The following is a 10,726-nucleotide window of genomic DNA, read 5'->3' as shown; positions in this document are numbered from 1 at the left end:
CAGATAACTGGAACCGAGCGCAGGACAGGGGAGGGCTCTGCGAATCCTGATGGCCTGGTGGGAGTGGTGGGGATAGCGCTGGGAGAAAGGGTGAGGGTCACTCTCAGCTGAGATTGCTAACTTCAAGGATACACTTGCTAGCAGAAGCCCAGAGGAAGGAGAAAGTTTTTTTTTTGTTTTTGTTTTTTTTTTGTTTTTTGTTTTTGGGTTTTTTTGTTTTTGTCTCTTTGGAAGCTCCAGAGCTCAAAGAAGGACATGGACACCTGTGCTGCAACCAGGAGGATAATTGAACTGCTGGTGGCCTGGAGTCCTTGCTTGCCAGGGAAAGTTTGGGATGGCAAACCGGGAAGTGCCAGTGCCAAGCAGCTTAAAAGGGTGGAGAAGGAAGGACTGCTATGGGAAAAAGACTGAACTGAAACAGTGAGAAATTTGCTGGTAATTGTGACCTCTGAAACTAACAAACGATTCCCATAAGATAGAACCCAATAGCTGAAATTCACCAGTATTTTAAGTATTGCACCCCCCTCTTCTTCTTCCCACCAAATATTACTGAGCATTCCAAAGAGAAACTTCTTTCTAAATCTTACCCAAATGGTGCTTTCTCTGATGAACCCGTTTAAATCACAAGAGGTTCCTTATGAACCATGAAAAATGTGATGTAAATTCTTCTGTTACTCAAGGTTGCTTATAACATCAATTGATGCTTTGTTAGAGATCTTGGCAAACAGTTTCAGTGCCTCTGAAGATTCTCCTGAATTAATGGCCATACGCGCATGCGTGCACTCACACATGCGCGTGCACACACACACACATACACACACAACCACAAGCACACATCCACGGAAAATCTTAGAGTCAGAAATACATCTATCTTGTGCGACTTGATGTTGAAAACTCCATTAAGAGAGGACCCCCAAAGAGGTCAGTGTGTGCTTTAATGTTTACAATAGTCTCTTAAAGTTCCCACTAACTACCTACCACTATTATTAGGAAGAAACTTAAGATTGCAGAGAACATCAACAGTCAGTGCAGGCTGGTTAGGAAGCTGAACCCAAAAGCAGCTGGGTAGGAATGTGTGGCTTTTCCACGAGAGTTCATGGAACATCATTCTTTCAAAGCATAAAAATTGAGTATAGCATTTATTAAAATGTGGGTAAAATTAGAGTTCCCTTAACCTCTATAAATAAAAAGGACTTATGATAATAATAACTTCAAGGCTAGTCCACTGAAAGTATTCTGAGGAAAAGATAATAAAATAAGTGTTAAAAAGTAGACTTAGAAATTAAAAAAGTGAAGACAATGGTACATGGAGTTTAGAATTAATTTAGAAAATCTGAAAGTACTAACTTGCGTTTATTGATTTTCAATGTTAAAATCTTAATATGCATCAAATTATTGATATATTACTAACATATGTTTTATATATTTCAGCATTCTATCAGTGCCCTTATTTTATTTTAGTTTTTGTACTTGGGCCATACCAGGCTGTACTCAGGGCTAACTCCTGATTCTGCTTTTAGGGATCACTCCTGGCTGGACTTCAGGGACTATATGAGGTGTGGGGAATCAAGCGAGGATCAGCAGCATGTAAGGCAAGAACCTTAACTACCTTACCATTAATGCTCTTTGGAAAAAAAAACACGATCACTTACTTTAATGTTTTGTGCAACATCATATGCATTTTTCTTGATGACTGCATACATATTAGGCATTTTGGTAGTCAATGGTGGCTCTCCTCAGTGGTATGCAGTCTTTCATAATTATAAGGAGTTATTTGTATGAAGTTACTGTCAAACCAGTAAGAGTGCATTTTCAGAATTGTTGGTAACCTGGACATGTTTTTCCCAAATAGCCTTGCCTCCCTCTGTGACAAGGCCCTACTTGCTCATATTCACCTTCATGACTGTACCTTTGGTGAGAGCACCAAGGCAGCATAGAGTGAAGATGAAGGATCTTTTTTACACCAAGTGTTGGCAGGCAAAAGGTAACTTTCAGTTCAAGATGTGTTACAAAGCCTTTTTTGAAATGTAAACCCATTGGCCTAATGGTAAAGGTAAAGGTAAAGGCCCTCCCGTTGACCGTCGATTTGCTCGAGCGGGCCCAGTAACGTCTCCATTGGAGACTTTGTTGTTACTGTGTTTGGCATATCGAATACTCTCGTAGCTTGCAGGGCTCTCCAGAGGGGCGGAGGAATCAAACTCGGGTCGGCCATGTTGGCCACGTGTAAGGCGAACGCCCTACCCGCTGTGCTATCGCTCCAGCCCTTTGGCCTAATGAATTTTTCAAATTTATGTTTCTTGTGAAGCCATCAACAACAAAGTAAACTTTAGTAACCATCCTCATTCATGCTTTCTTCTTTCTCTTTCCTGTCTGAATAATGTTTAATACTTCTGTTTCTCCTTGGAGATGAACTTCCCAATTCCCTGCTATTTATTTGTTGTTCTTTTTGTTTATTCATATGGAAAAGGACTTTATCCCTCTTTCCACCCAGATATACAGGTATGGCTTCTTGTACTGTCTTTCCATCATTCTTTCCTTTGGGAATTCTCCTTTCATGCATCTTAACAGTCTTTTTCATTTGTATTTTTTCAGTACTACACTGTTTATGATAGAGCTTAGCCTTCAGGCCAATCATCATTTTTGCTTTTTTTTAAAGGCTCTTAAACCTCTTGATCTTCTTTCTCTTTTTCTCATGGAAATTCAAATAATATCCATAGTGCTTAAGGTGTTACTCAATACATTCAGTTTGTGGCTTTGTTATGGCTTCAGGACTTTCTGGTAGAGCTGCCCAAGTATCCAAAGTACTGAACTTTTGGCATTTGAAACTCATGAGCAACTAATGTTCTTTTTAAAGTTTATATGTTTTGGATAGTCATTTATTCTTTTCTTTAAATCAAAATACAAAAGAACTTATAAAACTCAAAACATCTTTTAGAAAGAAATAATTGAATATATAAAATAATAAAGATTTTTTTAAAAATCAGGGTAACAAAAATAAACTATATAAAAAACTAAGGTAAGAATTTGATAATATAAGCAATGAGTATCTTTGAGAATAAAAAAAGATCTAAAAAATCTAATTGCTAGAAAAAAGGAATTAGGACAGCTAATGGTGCTGTTCTAAGTATATCAGAAGGTCAAGTTGTAAATCTTCTCTCCTAGATTGTTTCTCTAATGCTCCATCTATCTTCATTGCCCTGGATTATCATACCGTTCCTCTGCATTCTCTGGGCTTACAAGTTTGGAGACAAGAAGAAGGTCATGGGGAATTAGCAGGTCTGGCTACTTAGACAAAAATAAAAAGCATAATTGTTGGGTTTTAAAAATACATAATTTTGTTCTACAGAATTAAAGCAAATCCTTTATCTTTGACTTTATAGAAAATTAAATGCATTCCTAGGTACTCACTAATTTAATCCTATGGAAAAAAATCTTCAGTGATACGTAGAGGAATCTGACCTTCATGAAGAGCTCTAAGGTCCATGTTATGGCCTTCACTGTTGTTCTTGATTTTAGGAAAGTGAATTTACTACATCTCCACAAGACCTTCCTTCGCAGTACTTACTAACATACAAAGATCCTTTCTTATGTTAGTGACATTTCAACTTCTAAAGTCTGTTTTTAGCTTTGTTTGTAAGTTTTAAGCTATGCTGTTTGATTAGTTAAGATATTTTTATTCAAATGGATAAGAATTATAAATAATGAACTAAAGCATCTAATTTTGATAATTAAAATAACTATCAGGCCTTAAGTAAAAATTTACATCTGTAATCAAATATTATACATTTGATACACTTTAATCTTGTTTAAGTGATGATGATATTAAAACTTGAATTCGAAGATTTACTGTAGAAATATAAGCTATGCTTATTTATTGATGGTTTGATGCACTGTTTTCATGTATATACAAAATTTTCTTGGAAAGATAAATATTTTTGTGGGAAAAATAGACACTTTTTGCTGGAGATATAGTTTAAGTTGTAAAACACTTGGCTTGCATGTATGCCTTGCATTCACAGCTCATCAAAACATGAAACATTAAATTTCTGGATGCAAAGAGATAGCTTAATACGAGATAAAATCACATTATTCATTTATGTGAATTTACTAGATAATACATATCAGCGATTGCTCTTTCATATACCTACTGATCCTCTCTACATCTTTTTAAGTGAAGTTTCTAGTTATATACTATCCCCATTCTTTGATGGAGTTATTAATTTGTTTTTTATTTTTATGAGTACTCTATCTTGGATATTAGTTCTTTATCTAATGTATTATTTGAAAATATTTTCTCATGACATGGAGAGTATCTTATTATGTTGCCTTGTGCACAAGACCAGGAGTAACATCTGAGCACCACCAAGTATGTTCCCCCCCACCACAACAAATCTCACATGCTCTGGACATATTCATTTCTAATTTATATTGATATTCATTGTTTCATTCACACAGATAAAATTTAAGGGATTCAATGGCTGGAGCAATAGTATAGTGGTCAGATCACTTACTTTGCATAAGGCTGACAAGTTTTCATTGTCATCACCATATCGTTGCCTCAAATATCCCCAGGAGTGATCTCTGAGCACATAACCAGAAGTTATCTGTGATGACTGCAGGGTGTGGCCCCAAACAAAAAGAAGGTAAGGAAGAAAGAAAAGGAGTGAGGGAGGGTGGGAAGAAGGGAGAAAGGGAGGAAGAAAGGAAGGAAGGGAGGAAGGGAGGGAGGGAGGGAGGAAGGGAGGAAGGGAAGGAGGAAGGAAGGAAGGAAGGAAGGAAGGAAGGAAGGAGTACAAAGCAGGAAGGAGGAAGAAAATGATAAACTTAAAGCAAAAAGTAATGACTTTTAATAAAAAATAGATCCAAAAGATTAATGAAACCAAGACCTGGTTCTCTGAAAAGATAAATAAGATCTACGAACACTACCAAGACTTTCACTGTCACTATTTCTGTCACTGTCCTCCTGTTGTTCATCGATTTGCTCCAGCAGACCCAGTAACATCTCCATTTTTGAGACTTGTTGTTACTGTGTTTTGCATATTGAATACATAACAAGTAGCCAGCCAGGCTTTGCCACCAGGACTCTACTCTTGGTAGCTTACTGGGCTCTACAAGGGGGGCGGAGGAATAGAACCTGGCTTGACTGGGCTGGCCAAACGCCCTACTGCTGTGCTCCCCTAATAGACTGAATTAGAAATCTAAGGGGAGACTTCACAACAGATACAGTAGAAATGCAAAGGATCATCAGGGAATACTTTGAAAATCTTGATGCGATGGAATGAGAGAATCTAGAAGAAATAGATACATTTTTGAACTCTTCTAACTTCTCCAGGCTAAAACAAGAAAATACAGAATACTCCAACAAGACAATTACTGTAGAGGATATCTACATGCTAACCAAAAGGTTCCCCAAAACAAAAGACCAGGACAAGCTTGGTTCACTAGTGAGTCCTTCCAAACTTTTAAAGAAGACCTACTGCCAATTCTCTTCAGGCTCTTTCAGAAGGTGAAAGAAACAGAACTCCTCCCAGTTTCTATGAGACAAACATAACCCTGATACCCAAAGCAGACAAAGACAGCACAAAAAGGAAAACTACAGATCAAGATCCCTGATGAGATTCAATGCAAAGATCCTCACAACATGCCGGCAGAGTGAAAATAACAACACATCCAGAAGATCACACAACTTGACTGAGTAGGCCCTTTCCTGAGAAATTTGCCTGAGCCTGAAAATCTCCACACTCAGGTCTGGAGATGCAGTGCTGCTTTTCAGTCAGTGCTGGGGGCTGGGTACCACCATGTCCACTCCAGTAGCGCTAGGGGCTCCCAAGGTCACACCTGATGATGAGGAAGCAGTCTGCAACACCAGGCCTCTAACTCAGGGCCACTTCATGCTAGTATCAGGCCTTTTGAATTATCCTCGCCACACCCACCTCTTCCCCACCCCAGGCCCACATTTTTGTGTGTGTGTGATATTTATGTCTCTTATCTGCTTCTGATCTTGGAGATTTGCTAATTTATATGGTCTCTTTATTACATATGTAAATTATATTTATTGTAAATATTTAATCCTTTTTATCTATTTTTTATTTACTCATTAATATAAATACCTATCTAGGCAATCAATCCCCAATTCAATTTTTATAATGATTAATAAAAATACTTCCAAACTTATTTTGGTTCATAAACCAAACAAAGCAAGTAAGTTCACTTTCTTATTCAGCATGTTTATTTCACTCCTTATGGGGTAAAATTAAAGAACTCTTAAAACAAGGGGAGAACATAGAAGAAGATTTAGTGGTAGAATGAAAGAGACTGAAAATCACATCAGTGACCTTGAGGCCAAAGCACATGGCATCATGAATAAAGAAGAGGCAATAGAAAAGAGATTTTTGTAAAGAATGAATAAAATCCAAGCATTTAATGGGCAATGGCCAGAGGAACAATCTCTGCATCATCAGAATTCCGAAAGGAGAGGAGATAAAGGGGAGAACAGGTGCATAAGATCTACTGGCTGGGAACTTCCGCCTGGAAGGGACTCTGCACTTGTCTAGGAGATCCAGAAGTGTCAAGCAAAATAAATTCCAATAGAACACATACTATAATTTTAATATTATAATTGTAATAGTGAGAATTAGAGAGAAAGAGAGTCCTTAAAGTGATAAGAAAGAAGCAAAACTCCTAACACAAGGGAAAATTCACATCGGATTTCTCAAATGAAACACTCCAAGTGAGAAGAGACAGGGCTGGAGTCAGAGTTATGCAAGAAAAAGATCTTAACCCTGTCCTATCTCTCTGACCTTGCTAATGTTTTTTGTTTTGTTTTGTTTTGTTTTGCTTTCTTGCTGTGTACCTAAGTTACAATGTTTCATGCAGACAAAAGTAATCACAATATATAAGGCAAACCAAATAATGCCATTAAGAGTAAATTTTTTTTATTATTGATATATGATAAATTTATTATTGTTAGACAATTAAAACTACAAAGAAGAGAGAAAATATTATTTGCAGTAGCGAGATGATCAGATGAGATCACTACATTTAGTCAGTGCCTCATGTTAAATTAGGGATTTAAACAAAATGGACACTTTCAGAGTTTTTCAGTGCAACAAAGTCTAATAGGAGTTTCTTTTTAATATTAATACTTAATGTAGTCATATTTATAAATTTAATAGCAGTAAAATATTCATTTCAATATCCACATTCTCTGTTATGTACTAGTATGCAATGGAAAAATCTAAGAAATGAGATAGTTAAGAAAATTTGAAGGCACAAAAGTTAAATAAAAATTCCATAGTCATGATTCGGAAAAATTAAAATTGTTACATGGTTCTATTTCCCAATTTATTTTACCTTCCAGACTAGCATTCTATTATAAAGCATAGTTTAGTTTTTGTTTTTCACTTTTGTGGTGCCTGGAGTCAAAGTCAGGCCTCACACACGTAAGGCAGGAATTCTACTACCTAGTCACATCCCCTACCCTAAAGCAGTTGAAATTTTAGAGCGTACATTTCAAAGTGTAGAAATTTCAGAGCTTACGTTTCATGAAGTCACATGATTTCAATCCTTAATTTTAATTTACAGTTGTGTTAATTTGTAGAAATCTTCTAAGCCTCATCTCAGATATTGTAAGTATTAAGAGATACAATGATATAGAACATTAAAATCCTAGTATGCTATTTTTAATATAATGCTTTTGTTGTTAAATGTGAGAAAAGTTCTCCTAAAAATGTTACTATAAGGGGTTGGGCTAACGTTCAGAAATATGGTGGAGTTTACCTAAGCAAAGATAAGAAGAAATAAAAGCATGTGGGTGAACAGAAAAGAGTCGGAAAATTATACACCTAAAACAAACATAAGAGTGTAGATGAATATTTGATCAATTAAAAGAACAACCCCCAGATAAGTAGCATCTGGTAATTTCCCCTAGAATAAATTTTATTTTGATTATGAGGATTCTTTCAATATGCATTTAATTGCCTAGAGAAACACATACCAGTATGAAGTCTATCATATTTTTTTTAATCGGGGGCCACACCACACAGTTCTCAAGGCTTACTCTGGCTCTGTACTCAGGAATCACTTCTTGGAGGTATTCGGGGACCATATATGGCATCAGCATTTGAATCAAGGTTGGCTACATGGTATTATTTTAGTCCCCCATGCTCACTATTTTTAAGTTTACATAAGAGTCTGAGGACTGAAATCATTTCGAGAAGCTGTAATCATGAAGCAAAGTAGCACTATCAGGAACATCCTAAAGTATAGAGAGAATGGGTAAATGATAGACCAAACTCTCTCTTATAATTTTCCATTTTTTGGTGCCTTTAAAAATCCAGTAAGAAATTATAAGACAACAAAAATGTTTCATAGAGCTCAATCTTATAGAATAGAGAAAGAAAAAAATTATAAAATAGGACACAGAGGACAAAACAAGTAGAAAGAATGGGATGAAAGGAAATTAAATGGAGCTGGTGTCAATGAGTCTGGAAGTGGGAATCAATACTAGAAGTTTTTACAGAATCACAAACAGATGATTTAATGAATATGTCAGAAGACTCTACCAATACATGACTGAATATTTGACTGGAAATCAATGTCACTGAGTTGTTTGCTAGTCATGTTATAAAAGAACTGAAAATAATTTGTCAAAATATTATAATACAATTTAAAAATTATATGTGTATAAAGAATATTAAATATTTCAGTGATATACACATGAGAGATACATTATAATAAATTAATATAAATATTAGAAATTAATATTTCTAATCTTGAAAACAAAGGTGAATGACAAAATTATTTACCAAAGAACAGTATGACAAGAGTAGAGAGAAAGACTGGAGATAAATGTAAGAGTCAGTAAGTTATATCATTTATTTTTATATGACCGTTAGACTCTAGTTTGCTAAACTCTCTGCAATGACTTGAAGTAATTCTCCTCTAAATTTACAGTATTATCAGGTTATATGGAAAAAGTGAACAGTATACAGGTCCACTGTGGATCATCATAATTTCAGACTAGTGACCACTTTCCATGGGAAAAAATAAATCTCTGCAGTAATAGTTGATGCCTGAGAGGAATGACTACAGAGAAAACACTCCTGTACACACACACACAGGAACACACGCAAACACACACACACAAACATACACACACACACACATTATTCCAATGTCTCAGGTTTGGTAACAACAACTTCAAAGAACTTTTTAATGTCATATCATTAGATATGATTTTATAACATTTGACAGCTATGTTGCATTCAGCAATATGATAAAAATAGCAAATTAGTCAGGTCAAATAATGTTTCTATTCATATGTTTGAAGTTTCTGTATCATTTCTGTGACTATCTTATGCCTTAGAGCTATGTTTTCCATTTGATATGATAAAATATCTTTAATATACTTGCATATATTTCCCATATCTATGGATACTTAATTATCATTTTGGTTTCTAGCACCATACATATAGGTGCTCAAGACTTACTTGCATTTGGCAGGGATGGTGGGTCCCAAGCTGGGAATGAATCCTACTTGGTCATGGTGTATAAATTCAAGGGTCTTGACAATGTAAGAGTGGTTCAACATATGCAAGGCAATCAATGTAATACACCATATAAGGAAAAACAAAAAAATTATATGATTCCTTCAATAGATGCACGGTAAGCACCCATTCATAATAATAACTGTTAATAAAATATGAAAATATTCCCAGGAACCAGGTGAGACAGAAGAAGCTGCACGGACACTGGGCAAATTAATAGGAGGCAATTGCACAGGATTTAAATCCATGGATCTCTTCTAAACCTCACCCACAGGTTACAAAGGTGAAAGTTGTGTTTTTTTTTCAGTAGGTAGCCTCTAACGTGGCCACACTTATACTCCCTCCGTATAACTCATAAGATTCATCTCCAAAGTAACTCCACATAGTTACAAAGGAATGAAAGGAAAATCCTAGATCACTACCCTCAGACTTCACTAGGCACTAAGGGAAGACAGCTCAGGAACCCACCCCAAGGTAGGGAGGAAGATAGGAGTCCTGAAGTCTCAACATGGAATATCCACATACACAATTTCTCTGATAAAGAATTCAGAGATGATATGGTGAGGATGTCTAATGAGCTCACAGTGGAACAGACATCCGATAAAATACAGGAAGATGTGAGGGCAACAGTGGAATGAATAGTCAATAAGATACAGGAGGAAATGAGAGCAGAAATAAGAAAACTACAAACAGAAATGCCATCAGTTAAAAACTCAGTAGATGAAATAAAAAGCTCAATGGTTGCCCTCAACAGTAAAATGACAATAGTCAAAGACAGAATCAGTCAGCTTGAAGATGCAATCCAGTAAGTATACAGGCAACAAAAGAGGATGGAAAAAGACCTTAGAACAGCACAAGGTCAGGTAAGAGATGTAGCACTGCACTTTGCACTGACCTCCCATTGTTCATCGATTTGCTTGAGTGGGCACCAATCACATTTCCATTGTGAGACTTGTTGTTACTGTTTTTGACATATAGAACACACCATGGGGAGCTTTCCAGGCTCTGCCATGCAGGTGGGATGCTCTCTGTAGCTTGCTGAGCTCTCCGAGATGGAGGCAGGAAATGAACCTGGGTCAGCCGCATGCAAAGCAAACGCCCTACCAGCTGTGCTATCACTCCAGCCCCAAGTAAGAAATGAATGGGATGAATTCAAGAGGAACAGCAAAAGAATCATT

General features: G+C 36.3%; 1 pseudogene; it reads right to left on the bottom strand.

Moving 5' to 3' along the window:
• Positions 1 to 1,720: 1,720 nt before the first annotated feature.
• Positions 1,721 to 2,830, bottom strand: LOC130020472 (ribosome biogenesis protein NSA2 homolog; annotated as a pseudogene).
• Between the last annotated feature and the right edge of the window lie 7,896 nt (positions 2,831 to 10,726).

Source organism: Sorex fumeus, unplaced genomic scaffold (genome assembly GCF_029834395.1).
Source record: "Sorex fumeus unplaced genomic scaffold, SorFum_2.1 ptg000012l, whole genome shotgun sequence".
Classification (NCBI taxonomy): domain Eukaryota; kingdom Metazoa; phylum Chordata; class Mammalia; order Eulipotyphla; family Soricidae; genus Sorex; species Sorex fumeus.
The sequence above is the reverse complement of the archived record's forward strand: the minus strand, read 5'-3'. Positions and strand labels throughout refer to the sequence as shown.